Source organism: Tamandua tetradactyla, chromosome 4 (genome assembly GCF_023851605.1).
Source record: "Tamandua tetradactyla isolate mTamTet1 chromosome 4, mTamTet1.pri, whole genome shotgun sequence".
NCBI lineage: Eukaryota > Metazoa > Chordata > Mammalia > Pilosa > Myrmecophagidae > Tamandua > Tamandua tetradactyla.
Window position 1 is genome coordinate 58,234,980 of NC_135330.1, and position 17,219 is coordinate 58,252,198.

Sequence of the window (17,219 nt, forward strand, 5' to 3'; positions counted from 1 at the left end):
AAGGGCTCCGTCCTTATTCACAATCTGGAATTGTTATTCATAGACACACAAATACATACGCCTGAGGTGGAAGAAGAAAGCAGGAGTGGCTTGTTGGGTCCCATTAGCCTGATCCACCTGTTCCAAGCTGGTTCTGGGCCAGGCAAATTGGGGGAAGATATCCCAGGCTGCTGGGAGGCAGATGTGAACTTCCCGCCGACTGTGGAGGAAAGAGCACCTGGGTTTTGCCTGGCTCTGCCACTAAACAGCTGCTTTACCCTGGAAAAGACACCTCCCTTCTCTGGGCCTCTGTTTCCTTCCATGTAAAACAAGTTGACTGGACTAAGATTCCCTTTCAGCTTTGATATTCTGGGATTCCTGGGGGGTGGTTTAATTGGATCCAAATTTGAATTTGGGGGCCAGAAGCAGCACACAGGTCAGGTCCAGGTGGAATGCAGCCCCATCCAGATGTGCTGTAGTAGGTACTGCCTCTGAAGGTAGTGGAATTTGTATCTTATTCACCTTTATATCCTCTTCACTTGGCAGAGTCCCCTAAACTTGGTGGTTGCTCAGGAAATGTTTGCTGAACTGAACAGGGTAGAATTAAATTAAAACGAGGGTGATAGAGAGAGGGCAGGAGGACTAAGGAGTGACACAAAGCTCATGGGTTTTGGAACTAGAAGGATCAGGGTGAAGTCCAGGTTCCTCCCTTCCTGGTTGTGCGAATTTGGATGGTTGGGACTCAATTTCCACATCCATAAAATGGGGCGATATTACTTGGCTTACAGGTTGCTGTAACACCATGTTATTTGCAAGCTGCCAGAATGCAATACATCCAAAATGGAATGGCTTTCAAAAAGGGAATTCAATAAGTTGCAAATTTACAGTTCTAAGCCTACAAAAATGTCCAAACTAAGCCACCCAGGAAAGATACCTTAATTTAAGGAAGGCTAATGGGTCAGGAACACCTCTGTCAGCTGGGAAGTCGTATGGTTGGCATCTGCTGGTCCCTTGCACCTGTGCTCCATTGCTTTCAGCCTCTGTTCCTATGGGAGATCCTCACTTTACTTCTTCAGGGCTGGCTTTCATCTCTTGGCTTCCCTTGGCTTGCTCCAGGTTCTAGCTTGCTTGACATGTAATAGTGCCATCTGCTGGGCCCCAAGCATCTCCAAACATCTGTGTCTCTGTTCTCCAAGTATTGGCATCTGTGTCAGCTCTGGGCTTGAAGTTTCTGTCAGCTTTACTCTCTGTCGGCTCTCTCCAAAGTGTTTCCTCTTTCAAAAGATTCCAGTAAACTAATAAGACCCACCTGAAATGGGTGGATCACATCTCCATCTAGTCAAAAGGTTACACCCACAATTAGGTGGACCACATCTCTGTGGAGATACTCTAATCAAAAGTTTCTGCCCTATAGTATTGAATCAGGATTGAATCAGAATTGCTCCCACAAGATTGAGTCAGGATTAAAGCATGGCTTTTGTGGGGGCACATAATAGATTCAAACCAGCACACATATATGTGTCTGGATAAAGAGGGGGGCCCCATAAATGCAAAAGTCAGCTCATTCTAGAGGTCAGAATGACTGTTGGGGTGTTGAGAAATGATGCCTACAACATGGGAGCAGAAGTGACAGCTCATGCACCGGAAAACACCCTCCTGCCTTCCCATACACCTCCTCTGTAGAGGTGGGGGAACTTCCAAGGATGTGACTGGGTAATTACCTCCAATGGGTGGGCCTCTGACACCCAACACTAAATATACCCTTTAAAGATAAGGCCACCCAGGGTCCTCATGGCACTATCATCTAACATTTCTCAGATTGTGGCGTCAGATTATCTTTGATTGTTCTTTTCTCCTATCCCAACATCTAGTCTATCTGGATGTCTCCAAGAGGCAGCCATTGTCATGCTGCCTTCATCCTTCCAGAGCTCGCTCTCTGCTTCCTAAAATATACTCCCTTCCTATGTCCTCCTCCATCCTTCCTGTCTTCCTCCAAGCCTGTTTTCAGCACCTCTTCTGTCATTCAGTAGTCCATTTTAGCATCCTGTCATGTCAAATCCAGACCTCTCTGCCTGGCTGCATGATAACCCTCCCCACCCCATCTCATCTCTGGTTACTCTCTTCCAGCTGCCTCCCACATTTGACTTTGCACATACTAGCCCTCTATGGAAGGCCATCACTCCCTCAGCCCTGTTAATCCTTACCTTTCATCTCTTTCAAGCTTCTGCCCCAATCACTTCTATTCCAGAACCTTCCCAGGTAGTCCTACTTGACCCATGTACTTTGTTCCCACGTGTTCCCCACATGCCCTGTGTTTGAGAAGCCATTGAGATATGTCTGAATCTATTCATCCAAATCAACTCCAAAAACATGTGCCAAATGCTGTCTATGAGCCATACACCATGCTAGGTGACCCCAGGACTACAACAGACAAGCCACATGTGAACCCTGTTTTCAAGAAGTGCGTAGTCTACTACAGGAGAAATGATATGGTTGTAATATAATTTAATGTAAAAAGTGTTATGTCATAGAACGGTTCTTTTGTCCCCAAAATGTTTTTCAAGTAAACAAGATACAGCCTGTCTCTGCTCTCATGATACTTAAGGTTTATTTCAGGAAAATGACAAATCAATAAGCAATTACAGTTCAGGATTATAAGAACTGTATGAACTATGCCTGGAGAAGACCAGGGAGCTGTGGACACACCCTGCAAAAGCCTATGGGAGACGGAGACCAAGAGCTAGAAGAGTCTGAAATGGTAGAAAGGGAATTTTAGGGAATAGTTGGGGGCTATTTGAGATGGGCCAGTGTGGTAGGCAAAATAATGGCTCCCCAAAGATATCTGCTTCTTACTCCCCAGAACCTGTGAATATGTTGCCTTGCATGGGGTACTTTGCAGATGTGATTATGTTAACCTTGGGATGGAGAGATTATTCTGATTTATCTGGGTGGGTGCGGTTTGGGCCAACCGCTAAACTATCGGGGACCCTCTACTCCTCAGCTTCTCACTGCTTGCCAGACGACACTGCCGCACGCAGAAAAGGGGCTCGAGCCGGGGGTCTGGGTCCAAGGGGCGCGTGCAGGAGACCTCGCTGCGGGTCTAAAGGACTGGAGGCCGAGTCATTTAAGGCATGAAGCGAGGTAGCTTTATTGTTGGTAGATGCTTATGCCAGGGCCGCCAGAAGCTAAAGACCACGAGGCTTGACGAGCCCTGGATTATATACAGTTTGAGGAGAGGCGGAGTTAGGGCGTGGCCTCCAGGGGAGGGTAGCCAATCACACAGGGAGGACGGATGAGTGACTGTGACCATAGAGATGCTGTTCCTGAGTGTACTTGTAGCAGTGGATGTTGGGTAGGTGGAGGACTAAGGAGAAGACCAATAGGGTTAGAGAGACAAGGCTGCATCATCACTAGTCGCCGGCGAGGCCTGTAATTCAGAGGTCTAGAAGAACTGGACGTGCCAAAATGGCGAGGGAGGGAGAGAAAGAGACTAAGCCACCAGGCCAAGAATAAAATTATGCCACAGGTGGGCCCAATGTAACCTCACCAGTCCTTAAAAATGGAGAATCTTTTCTGGCTATAGTCAGATTCAATGACAGAAGCAGGGTTAGAGAGATGCTATGTTGCTAGCTTTGACAATGGAGAAAGGAGGCCATGAGCCTTAAGCAGTTACCCCCTGTATTAGTCTATTAAGCGGCTGGAATGCAGTACACCAGAAATAGAACAGCTTTTAAAAAGGGAATTTAATAAGTTACCAGTTTACAGTTCTAGTGAAGTGGAAGTGTCCAAATTAAGCCACCAACAAGAGGTTACCTTCACTCAAGAAAGGCTGATGCTATCCAGAACACCTCTGTCAGATGAATAAGCATGAATAATCCATGCTGTGCTAGTTTGAAACTGTTATGTACCCCCAGAAAAGCCATGTTCTTTATATGCACTCTTGTGGGGGCACACCTATTGTGGGTGGTTTGTTTCCATGGAGATGTGACCCTGCCCATTCAAGGTGGGTCTTAATCTACTTACTGTAGCTTTTTAAGAAAGAGACATTTCTTAGAAAGCACAGATGTTTGGAGGCAGAAAATGCCCCAGGACATGCTAAGCTAAAAGATGAAATCTAGCGTCTGCCCCAAAGAACCTAAGAGAGAACCCTGGAATCAGAAACTGAAAGCAATAAACCAGGAGCAAGGACGAGCAGGTGCCAGCCATGCCTTCCCAACTGACAAAGTGTTCTACATGCCAATGGCCTTTCTTCTGAGTCCAGGTATCATCTTGTTGATAACTCAAGTCAGATATTTTCATGGCCTAAGAACTATAAATTTGCAACCTAATAAATCCCCTTTGTAAAAGTCAATCCATTTATGGTATATTGTATTCTGGCAGCTTTAGCAAACCAAAACACACGGGTAAAAGAGAAACTATAAAAAGAAAGCAAAAAATACATTTAATGCAGTAATAATGAAAATATATTAAAAATTATGGGCCACAGCTAAGGCAATGCTGAGAGGGAAATGTATAATTCTAAATGCATTTATAAGAAAAGAAGAAGCCTTAAAATCAATAATCTAAGCTCCCACCTCAACAATCTATAAAAAGAGCAAAATAAGCCCAAAGCAAGCAAAAGGAAAGAAATAATAAAGATAAAAGTAAAAATCAATGACTTTCAAAACAGAAAAATAAAATAAATAAAAAAATTTAAAAACAAACAGAAAATCAGTAAAGAAAAATTAATGAAATGAAGACCTAGTTCCTTGAAAAAAAATCAATAAAACTGACAAACTTCTAGCAAGACTGCCAAAGAGGAAAAAAAAAAGAAAGAGCAATGACAGAAATTACCAATATCAGGAATGGAACATGGGATATCACTATAGACTCTGAAGACATCAGAAGGATTATAAATGAATATTGCAAATAACTCTACACCACTAAATTTGGCAACTTAGATGAAATGTACTAATTCCTTGAAAGATACAAGCTACTACAACTCACATATATGAATATGAAGCAGATAATTTGAATAGTTGTAACTATTAAGGAAATTGAATTTGTAAATAAAAACTCCCAAAAAAGAAATCTCCAGGCCCACGTGGCTTCACTGGAGAAATATTCAAATGTTAAAAAAGAATGAATACCAATTCTACAAAATCTTTTCTAGAAAACAAAAGAAGAGGGATCACTTCCCAATTCATTTTATGAAACTAGTATTACCCTGACATTAAAATTAGGCAAAGAGAGTAGACACAAAAACTACAAACCAATATCTGTTTTAAATATGGATGTAAAAATTACTGAAAGTATTAGAAAATAGATGCAGTAATATATAAAAAGAATCATACACCATGATTAAGTGGGGTTTATTCCAGGGATGCAAGGCTAGTTCAAAATTTAAAGATAAATCAGTGTAATCCATCATATTTATAGGCTAAAGAAGAGAAATCACATAACCATGTCAATCAATGCAGAAGAAGCATTTGAAAAATTCAGCAGCCATTCATGATTTTAAAAACTCTTAGCATTAGGAATAGAGGGGAACATTCTCAACTTCATAAACAGCATCTACAAAAGACCTAGAACCAGCATTATACTTAATGGTGAAAGACTGAATGCATTCCTCATAAGATCTAGAACAAGACAAGGATGCCCACTCTCACCTCTTGTGTGCAGTATGTGCTGGAAATTCTAGTCACCGTGAAGAGGAAAGAAAAGGAACTAAAAGGCTCTTTTTTTTTTTTACATGGGCAGGCACCGGGAATCAAATCCGGGTCCTGGGGCATGGCAGGCAAGCATTCTTGCCTGCTGAGCCACCGTGGCCCACCCCTAAAACGCTCTTAAAGGACAGAAAAGAAGAAACAAAACTGTCCTTCTTTACAGGTGATATGATTTTCTACATAGAAAATTCCAAGTGGTGTGAATGACCCAAGACTACCTACCTGTAGTTTGTGGACAACAAAGAAAAAGTGACCCTCTCTATCACAGCATCTCTGTAGCAAAACTTAGGGGAGACTCTGGATTTGCCTGGATCACAAGCTGAGCCATCAACCAATCATTGTGTACTCAATCAGTAAGCAATGCTGATTGGCCAATTTGGTTCATGCGACCTCCTGGGGCAGGAGAGACACTGAGTAACTCCCATCTGGACCAATGGATCAGTAAACCATAGTCTCTTTAGGAAAAAGTATCAGAAATAGGGGAAAGGGACTCTAAGCAGGCAAGACAACAGATGTCTGTTCTACTACTTAAGACTATATATAATGACTGGAAAGAAATAACAAACGTACAAATGCTTCTGATTATTGTTTATTTTTCAATGAGCAGGGTAAGGAAAGGCTTAGGGTGATTTATTTTTTTCTTTTTATTTTTCCCTTAAAATTTTTTCTTTAATGAGCATGTATCACATTTTATCACTTTTTAGGAGTAAATATATATATGTGTGTGTGTTTATTTTTTTTTTATTTTTTTTTTTTTTTATTTTTTTAAAGGAAAGACAGAGAGAAGGAAGGAAGGATAGAAGGAAGGAAGGAAGGAAGAAAGGGAAACATTTTTAAACATTTTCTTGTTTTATTGTATTCTGTTTCTCCGTTTTTGTTACATGGGCTGGGGCCGGGAATCGAACCGAGGTCCTCCGGCATAGCAGGCAAGCACTTTGCCCGCTGAGCCACCGCGGCCCGCCCTGTGTGTGTTTATTACCACCAGGTAACATTTAGGAAAGACAGGATAAGCTGAAGTCTGCCAAAAATTCAAGGGACACTCAAAAGTGCTCTTTTATCAACTTCTGTGTGTAACTTGGCAATGGAGGAAGGAATTGGCCTGCTGGCTAGGGTTATGCACAATGAAAACATAGGAAAGAGAACACAGGATTTCAGACACTATCTTACGTCTGTTATTTCTGCCAAAGAGAATAATCTTTTCCTTCAAAAGGCAGGACCTTGATTAGCTAGAACAGGTGTATTGATTGTAAAAGGTGGTCTGATTGCTCCTAGCCAGTGTTCCCCAAATCACAGATGACAGAGCTTCACGATTTTTCTATATCCATCACTACTCAGCATTTTTCTTAAATGGATTTCAGTCAGCTTGATTTATTTCTTAAATTTAGCCTTGGGCAACCAGTTGCTCCTCCATAGCTCTTTAAACCCTGGAACTTGAAGCTCTAACTGGATCTGTGCTGTGAGGGAAGTCATTGCAGCACAGACCCAGCAGGAATCTACTTTCAACATGGTAATTCACTACTTCTGACCAACATATTAGGGGGGCTTGTGATGTTAAGACAACAGAAAGGATAACAGCATGATTTGTAAAAACACAGACTGTACTGCCATATGAATAATGACTCCTATGTATATTATACCTAATGAAGGACTCTGACTTATTACAGATTATTAAAGATTATTTTCCACCAGTAGTCAAAGAGGAAAAAAGGAGATGAGGATAGAATGCCACCCATTTTGGTTTTTCTTTGATTTTTTTATTGAGTAAAATGCATAAGTCCTAAGTGTCTAGAGGCTGATGACTTTTTACGTCATCAACTCAGGCCAGGAAATCAGGAGCTCTGGTTCTGTCCCTGGCTCTGTCATTAAATCTCTGTGTGCCTTTGAGCAGACATGTCTCCACACTGGATTTCCACTTCCCTAGCTATAAAGACAGGGCATTGAACTTGATCACTATTTCACAACGTGCATTGCATGTGTGCAAAATGATCTTAAGTGTACACAGAAGAACATTTTTACTTCTATAGGTATGTTATTTTTTTAAAAAACAAATTTTAATTGTGTTCTAATTTACATACAATAAAGTGCACAAACCTTAACTGTATAGCTTAATGAATTTTACCTATGTATACACTTACTGATACAAACCATGTCCAGTTCCCTGTGCTCCTCATACCTTATCCTGTCAATATGCATCCTTCCCCCAACAAGATAAACAATCTTCTACCTTGTATAAACATCAACTGGTTTTTGCCTGTTCTTATGCCGCAGGTGTTTAAATCATGCAGTATCTACTCTTTGTACACTTCTGGCAGTTTTTTTTCCTTCTCTCATCATTATGTCTGTGATGTATATCCATGTCATTGCATGTTCATTGTAGTCCATTCATTTTACGCCAAGTAGTATATCATTGTATGAATATATCATACTTAATTTATTCATCCTACTGCAGGTAGATATTTTGGCTAGTTTCCAATTTTGGAAACTTCGCTATTATTGGGGAAGAAGCTATGCCTGTAAATACCTTTTGAGTGCATATGTTTATGCACTCATGTCTCTTGGGCATATAGCAAGGAGTGGAATTGCTGGGCAATAGGGTACTCGTGTGTTCAACTTCAGTAAATACTGCCAGACAGTCTTTCAAACTGGATGTACCAATGTACACCCCATCAGTGTATGAGAGTTCGAATTGTCCCACATCCTCAGGTTACCACTGCACAATGTTTCATATGAATACCTGGAGATGCATTCAGGGGAGGTGGATGGAAAATATCATAGGCTTTTTCAGATTCTTGCAGGGATTTTTTTGACTAAAAATGAGAGTTTTTTTCAGTGTCCTGGTAAACCTAACCCTAGAGAGAGGGTTTTAGAAGGCATATTTAGATAAGGGTAAAGGACTTAATGTGAAGAGAAAGCAAATGCTTAGCACATTGCAGAGACCACAATGCTGCCTGTATTTATAAGGCTGGGATGGAGAGGAGGGTACAGGGATAGTCAGGATCCAAAAGGCTCTTGTAAGGGTGAAAGAAGACTTATTCAGTTTCCCACTTACACAAATACAGGGAGAAAATAGTAAATGCAGCTGAACGAGTTAATTGATAATGAGTTAATTGATAATAAAAGTGTGATGTGGTAGACAAAAACAAACAAAACTTATTTGATCTCAGACTAAATTAGCAGAATTTAGAACCAAATAACACATTTCACCTAGAACATGGGCAGGGACAGTCCACTCTGCTCCGAACCAGCAGTGAGCTGCTGGGATGCATGGTTCGGTTCCGAGGACACATTCTAAAACAGCACAGGCAGGAATGCATTTGAAGGACTGCGGCCAACCTGGGGGAGGCCTCTGAACCCTGCTGCATGAGAAACTGCTGTAGGAGATGGGATCCGGTCCTAGGAAAGAAAATTCTTGGCAATATGATAGAAATCTCAGCCACCTGAGGCAATAGCATGTAGAAGAGGAATACGATTTTTCATGCACAACTCTCAGAAGGCAGAAACTGAGAGATGACTCTCAGTTTAGTATGAAGAAGAATTTTTCACAAAATTTCAAAAGCAAGAGTGAGTTTCCCTGAGAGACTTTTTCCTAGCATGCTCCTCGTGGTAGAACATCTGGACCACCACTTGCTGAAATTATATGAGAGGAAATTTAACTATCAGATGAAAAGTTTGATGGATGACTTAAATTCTGTTTTAATTCTGAGATCCTGCGAGTGACTTTGAACCTCAGTTCTTCATCTATAAAACAAGCAGGCGCATTAAAGATTGTTTAACATTGAACAGGATTCACAGAGTTGCTTCCCAGATGAGCAAGGAAGTGAATTATGTACATTCCCAATGATTGGCTATGACTCTGGCAGTCAAGGTGTTTTGGTTGTAAGAGGCAGAAATTGATTTGCTAACCTAAGGTAAGAAGGAGTCTGCTGGAAAGAAGTGTGAAATTCATATAATCCAAGAAGTGGCTGAAGAACAAGGCATGAAGAGGGCAGAACCTAGAGCACCCCCCTGGTGGCATTCCACAGAGGTGAACTGGCTGTAAGTGGGTTTCTCCTTCATCCTTACGTCACTACTCAATATGCGAAGCCCAGAAGAGAGAGTCAGTCCCATGGACCTGAAATACTTGGTCTCACTTCTGCCTCTTGGCAGAAAAGGTCAGGACACCTTCATTGTCGGCCCAAGGTTATCCTCTAAAATGCGATCATAAGCTATAACCAGAAGAAAGGCCAAGTAACACGAGTACCCACTACAATCTCTGCCCCTTTTGCTCCCTCTTCTTATAATAGTACATCAGAACTCCAGACAGTGGGTAGCATTAAACCAGGAATAATCTTGAACGGACTCTAACTTATCTTTAAAAGTGAATAATTGCGCCCATTTGGATGATTTAAGTTTTTTCTAGTAGCACATGTGATACATGGTATAAGCGTGTGGTGGAAATGCCATGTCTGAGAACATAGATCCCTAGGAGACAGGCAAGCTGTGCATTCAACGAACAGGTATCGAATGTTTACCATGTGTCAAGCCCTGGGCGAGACACCAATACGCATTAAGCTGGTGGAAAAATGGAAAGGTTAAACATTTGCCCTGTGTAGACCCAAAGGGCAAACTCTGGGTAGAACAACCAAAGGACGGATTCCGTCCAGGCTTCAGCTTCCGGGCCCCAAAGGGGTCCACCCCTGCGCCCCGCACGACGAGTGACCTCACACTCCAGCCGACCAATCCCCGGCTCCGCCCAGGGCCCGCCCCCGCCCCGGAGTAGTTTGCCACCCTGGGAGGGAAGGTGGCGCCCTCAGAATAAGGACATTACGCTCCGGGCCAGCAGCTGTCACCTGAGAAAGACTGAGATTCTCGCATCAGACGACTAGGCTTGTTGTACTCGGGACAGGCACAGAATATCCCTGCTCAAATTCCCTTCCCGAGGCAATTAACCCGGGTAAAATGTGACAAATAGCTCTCCCAGGGCGTTCCGCGCTGCAGCCGGCCGCCGGCTCCCGGTGGCTTTTCCAGGACTGGGAAGGGTTTTAGGGTGGGAAGTCGGGGCGAGGGCTGGCGGGGGAACCTGATGGGGGTGTCTCCGTTTCCTGGGATGGATCCCATGGAGAGACGAACCGGGCTCCAGACCTGGCAGGCCGAAGCAAAAGGCTAAGGTCGCAGAAAAACGAGCCGGGACGCACCGCAGGGGGCGCTCCGGCCTCCGGGCTCCCGGCGCCGCCGGCGATTTACCGCGCCCTGAGGTCACTGCTCGGCCTCCTCGCCTGCCCGGCCGCAGGCTGCGTCCCGCTGGTTCCAGGCGACAGAGAGGCACGGAGCCACTAATCCGCCGTTTTTACACATCATCACTTCACAGGAGAGAAATTACATACCTAAAATTGCACTCATAGCTGGAGGGATCTGTTGGTGTTAGAGGCGCTCAGCTCTCGTTCTCTGGGGCCTTGTGGACAGAGCCTGCCAGGGAGAGGTCCGAGGCCCTGAGTCACAGTCAGGTGGGCTCTAATCTCCAAGCTGCCACTCAACCTCATCACTTCGTGTCTCTGCACGTCGGTTTCCTCACCTATTCAATGGGTTCCAGTTCACCCTATGCACCTTACTGCCTTTTAAGGATAAAAGAGGGACTCTAGAAAAGTGTTTGGAAACTTAAAACAGAAATGTAATGGTTTCTGTCTGGAGTGAACTTCACAGCCCTCTGTGGTATGCATGTTTGCTTATCAAGGAATGCCTACTCCCTTTAAAGAAAAAAAAGTGTCTGCAGTTGTCTTGAAGGAAGCCAGCCTAATTAGTGAATCAGATGAGGGTAGGGGTGGGTATGGGAGAGGGCTGCTTATTTGCAAGTGTTCTCTCAGGGAATGAAGGCAGGGAAGGAGGCCGACCTCTGTGGTTGGAGATGGTTGTTAGGGCCGCTGATTTGGAGGCTGGGGCCATTCCTTTAGCAGATAAGGAGGCAGGCCCAGGCAGGGGAAATGACTTATCCAGGGGCACACAGCTAGCTCTTGGCCATTCAGCTCTGGAATTTCTGTGAGGATTGCTGAAACCAGATTCCCTGAACTCAACCTCAATCTTGCCTCCCCCAACCTTCATCCCCATGTGGAATCAGGTCTTAGGGTTTAGACCCTTCCTCAGGAAGTTCATGGAGTCGTTTCCTGTCTCCAAGGCATTTTGAATTCCTTGGCCTTTTAAAGGCGTTCCCTGATGCTTGTTCTCTCAAACTGGCGGAGGCAAGGAGGGTTAAGGGCTTAAAGGGTATTCCCCGGTGTGGGGCTTGGCAAGGGTGAGTTCTTCAATGGCACCTTATACTTGATCAGTTTAAAATGTGCTGTTTATAGAGGCCATTAATCAGTTAACTGCAGCTGGCTCAGTCAGGACAGGGACAGTCTGCCCTCTTCAGGAGGGGCAGGCAGGCACGAGCACTCAGGGGAAGGGCCTCCTTCAGTTACCCCAGACAACTGAAAAATCAGTCGCAGGAAGGAGGCAATGGAATAAGGGGTCCCAACATGATGAAAATGGTGTATGTAATTGTTGTCTCATCCTTTTCAGCTGAGTCCTGGGGATGGCATCCTCCAGATGTCCCAACCCGAGTAAAATGCCCAACAGACCCTGGCACATATTTGGTGCTTATTGTCTACTGTAAGAGTCTGGTGTTTGGGAGGCCTTGCCCCCAAAGCATTAGGAGAAAAGGAAAAAGAGACTTTGGTGGTTTCAACTGCTAACTGGATGGCAGAAACCTACTATGATTGGTATCCCCAGGCAGCAGAAGCTAAGGGGCATATTTTTCCCTGCAAGGTTGCTGGCCAGGTCACTGGGTATAAAATTTTAGCCCTGATTCTCTTTCTATGGTCTCTGATGAGGCCCACATTGCTCCAAGCCATGGATATCTATAATATCTCTAATGGGAGACCCTGGGCCCTCTTGGATCTGCTCAGGGTCAATCCAGGACTCTGGTAGACTAGGCTTGTAACAGCTCAGTGCTATATAGCTCAGTGCTCAGGAGGTAGGAAGGCCCGCCACCGCGTCCTAGAATGTTCCATCTCACAGCTACATTGTGCCATACAGCTAAGCACAGATCCAACACACTGGTGGTCCCTTAAGGTCTAAACTAGAAGAAGTATTGACGTCTTTTGCCAGCTACTTTTTAACTCTTGAGTCTTGACCAAGAACAAGAGCATATGCATTAGGGGAAGGATTTAATAATTTGATTGAGTTTAGCAGCTGTCATATTATATATATATGTATATAATTTACTATATGCCAGTCAGTCTTTTACATGCTACTCATATATTATCTCTTTTAGAACTCCCAACAGCCCTGGGAGTCATCAAAACTGAAGTGTAGCAAGAGTAAATAATTTGACCAAGGTCATACAGCAAGGAGGTGGCAGAGCTGATTTTCAAACCCAGGCCACCTAGCTCCAGTCCATGCTCCTAACCATCCAGAAAGTATAGGCCTGGGAAGAACATCCCCATAGTATAGTCATCAGACTTAGGCTCCAGCTACCTGAAAGATACCCCCTCCCATTAGCAGGGTGTGTGCAACACTTCCAGGAGAGGGGAATGACCAAGATGACCTCTGGAGGGCTTGGCAGATGACCACTCCTCCAAGTCCCCTTGGAGAATTCCTCCTTCTCAGGCTTCACTGGCTTCTCTTTCTGAAGCATCCAACAGGCTGGTCTGGGCCCCTTGATTGAGTTCAGCTGTCGACATGGGACCAGGAGAGGAGTGTGCAAACCCCTGTAGGATTAGAGGTGCTAATGAGGCAGCATCAGAAAACAACATCACTTGACAGGGCTTCTCTATTTCACAAGCCTGGGGTGATGCCAAGAATCTCTGTGCTCAGCAGGGAGCCCTCTTCCTGCTCCTGCAGCCTCCCTGACCTCCCCATGATGCGGCTACTTTTGTTTCTACCTGATCCTTCTCTCACAGTTGCAGTGTTTTCATATATATATATATATTTTTTTTCATATCTCCAAACTTATCTCTTTGTCATTCCGACTTGGTTTACATGAATAGAAGGCTAAGAAACTCTTAACCCAACTGAAGGCTATTAAAAATCTCCATAGAAGGATTCTTCGTGTTCCTTGTCAGTGTGACCTGGTGTTAAGAAATTATGAGACTGGGACAGTTGTTATGATGGCATATGTGGGGGCTGACTTCCAGGGATTTATTGGGGACACACATAAGAATTTAAGGTACATTTTCTCTGTAAAGGGGCAGATGGTGAATATTTTATGTGGGTCACATGGTTTCTATCCCAGCTACTCAACTTTGCTGTTAAAGCAACCAAAAATAGTATATAAAAGAATGGGAGTGGCTGTGTTCCACAAAAACTTTATTTACAAAATCAGGCCAGGAGCCAGATTTGGCTGGCCCTGATAAGGGGTTGTTTAGGAATAGGTCCTGGGTGGGGCACCCAGGCAGGCAGTGGTGGGTAGCTATGCTGTAATACTGCTAGCTGTTTAAGGTGCACCACGGCCTGCACAAGCTGGGGTCGCCTACCTCATACACCTACCGGAGGTCATGAGTGGACAGAGGGCAAAGCCTTTGGGGAGAAGTTCTGAAGCACTGGGCGAGGCTCAGAATTGCTGTTCTGGAAGCAGAGACTAGAGCCCCAGATGTTGTCTCAAGAATGAGGCGTCCCAAATGTACAAATTAAAAAATGCTTTTGCATGAGGAAGAACAAAGGAATGTCAATATTGCAGGGTGTTGAAAACAGATGTAACATATTTTAAAACTGTAACTTATGCGTGAGACTAAAGCAAAAAAATGTTTATTTGGTACAAAATTTATGTTTTGACTAGTGTGTCACCTAATATAACTTATATGGACAGTTTAATTGAACACCATAGTACAGGGAACCTTGAGTAGGGCATGAGATTTTGTAGGTTTGTCCAGAGTGATGCACTGAAAAATCCCAGGGTGATTGGAAGAGTGAATAAAAAAGTATTTACCAAGTCTCCTAGGGGGAATGGTGAGAAAGAGGGAAAATTCAACTTCCCCATTTGGAGAAGGCCTGATATTCTCACAAGTAGTGAGGACAACAAAATCAATAGGCTGAATCCTCAATCTTGGGGTTTGTTCAAATGAAATTTAGTCCTGCAAAGGATAGGCTAAGCCAATTTAAAATTAGGCCTAAGAGTCACCCCCGGGAAACCTCTTTTTTTGCTCAGATGTGGCCTATCTTTCAGCCAACATGGTGAGCAAACTCACTGCCCTCTCCCTCTCTAGATGGGACATAACTCCCAGGGGTGTAAACCTCCCTGGCAACATGGGACAGAAATCCTAGAATGAGCTGGGACTCAGCCTCAAGGGATTGAGATAACCTTCTCAACTGAAAGGGGAAAGAGACAAATGAGACAAAATAAAGTGTCAATGGCTGAGAGATTTCAAATAGAGTCTAGAGGTTATCCTGGAGGTTATTCTTACTCATTATATAGATAACCCCTTTTTAGTTTAAGGTGTATTAGAGAAGCTAGAAGGAAGTGCCTGAAACTGTAGAGCTGTGTTCCAGTAGCTATGTTTCTTTAACATGATTGTATAATGATATAGCTTTTGCAAGTGACTGTGCCATCGTGAAAACCTTGCTCTGCTCTGATGCTCCTGTTATCTACAGTACGGACAGATGAGTAAAATATATGGATCAAAAATAAATAAATATAGGGGGAACAAATGTTAAAATAAATTGGGTAGAGGGTGGGCCATGGTGGCTCAGCAGGCAGAGTTCTCGCCTGCCATGCTAGAGACCCGGGCTTGATTCCCGGTGCCTGCCCATGCAAAAAATAAAATAAATAAATAGGTCAATGAGAGGGAGGAGTAAAGGATATGGTATATATGAATTTTTTTCTTTTTATTTATTTTTCTGGAGTGATGTAAATATTCTGAGAAATGATCATGGTGATGAATATACAACTATGTGATGATATTGTGAGCCGTTGATTGCACAAAGTATGGAATGTTCATATGTTAAGAATGTTTATGTTGTATGTTGATTGGTTTTATTAATAAAAATTAAAAAAAAAAAAAAAAAGAATGGGGAGCCGCATAGTTCTTCTGACCACTGTGTTAAGTCCTTCTGACCTGCTCAGACAGGTTTCTCCCCAATGGAGGAGCCCCACGCAAACCGTATCAGAAACTAGCACCCTTGCCTTCTGCTGCTGCAGCTGTAAGCAGCTCATGACTGAGCTTCAGTAAAAGAATTTTGAAGCCCAAAGCAAATCCAGTCTGACACATGCTATCAATTCCTCCAGGAAACCCCCCTTCAGCTTGCTCCCCTTCTCCCAAGTCTGGGTTGGGGTTGCTATCATGATCCCACTAAACTCTGATAGTCCCCTTACCGTGGCCTTCATTATATTTCATTATAATTTCTTGTTTGCCTTTATCCTCTGCTAGAATGCAGTTTAGACTGAAAACTCTATGAGGCCAAGGACACACTATCTGTCACATAATAACATAATAGTTATTCAATAAATAGTCATCAAATGAGGAAATGGATCTCACCCATTTACTCACCAGGCAAAACTTTTCCTAACTATTATGGGAATATATGTGTCCATCCTATTCTCTATAAATTTCCCAAGAAGTTTGATCTGGTATTTATAGGACCTGTCCTTACCCTTCAGCTTCTGTTTCCCTTAACTGGAGTCCGAGCAAATGTTCTTCCCCTGGTCTAAGAGTTGTTTGAATAGAGGCAGATGTCTCGTCTTAGCGGGCCTTCCTTTGGGGAGCGAAGAGATAGAGGAAGATTTTCCCAGACACTTTGTCTGGAAGAGAGACGTCCTGCTTTCCTCTATGCTTGGTTTCCATGTTATTTCTTTGTGACTTAGTTTCCTCTTTTTTTCTCTCTCTCTTTTTTTTTCTTGTTAGCTGGATATATTTCTTTTCTTTTTTTTTTTTGTCACAGAACACTTTTTGCAGTAAAGGAAACTGGCATTACAGTCTGGCGGTACAATGGCTTGTTCACATAAACCAGTTCATGTTCATCCTTTAGCACAAAAAGCCCTAATGGCGCGTACCCCATAAAATTCAGGACATCTCCAATATTTTCTCTCTCTGTTTTTCTTTGTCATCTTTTCAAAATAAACATTTTCAAGGTTTGTCCAAAAGAAGGCCATGTAAGTTTCTTGGCTAGCGGAAGACAATTCAGAACAGTTGTTGCACACTTGGACTTCTCCAGGCTGGCAATTGATATCTTATTCTTTTTTCCAACTCATTTTTATTAAAAAAAGTTCCAACTATCAGTTTTACAAAATCTCTAAGGGAAACACAAGAGCAAGGTGCTGAGGTAAAAAACACCTGAGGTAGCTTTTTTTGTGTGTTTTTCTCGTTAAAAAAAATCTGTAAATTTAACGCCCTGGGCCAACGACCTCTAGTAAATTTCTATTTTCCTCCACATTTTTTTTCAAAAAGAAAGAAATCATTTTGCCAAATACTGATGGCTTATATACCAAAATTTAAAAAAGACAAAATACATTCTTTCTTGGTAGAATTTTTGTTTGTTGGCTGGTCAGTTTTGGTGGGTTCTTGTTTTCCTCTTTCAAAATGCTAGGAC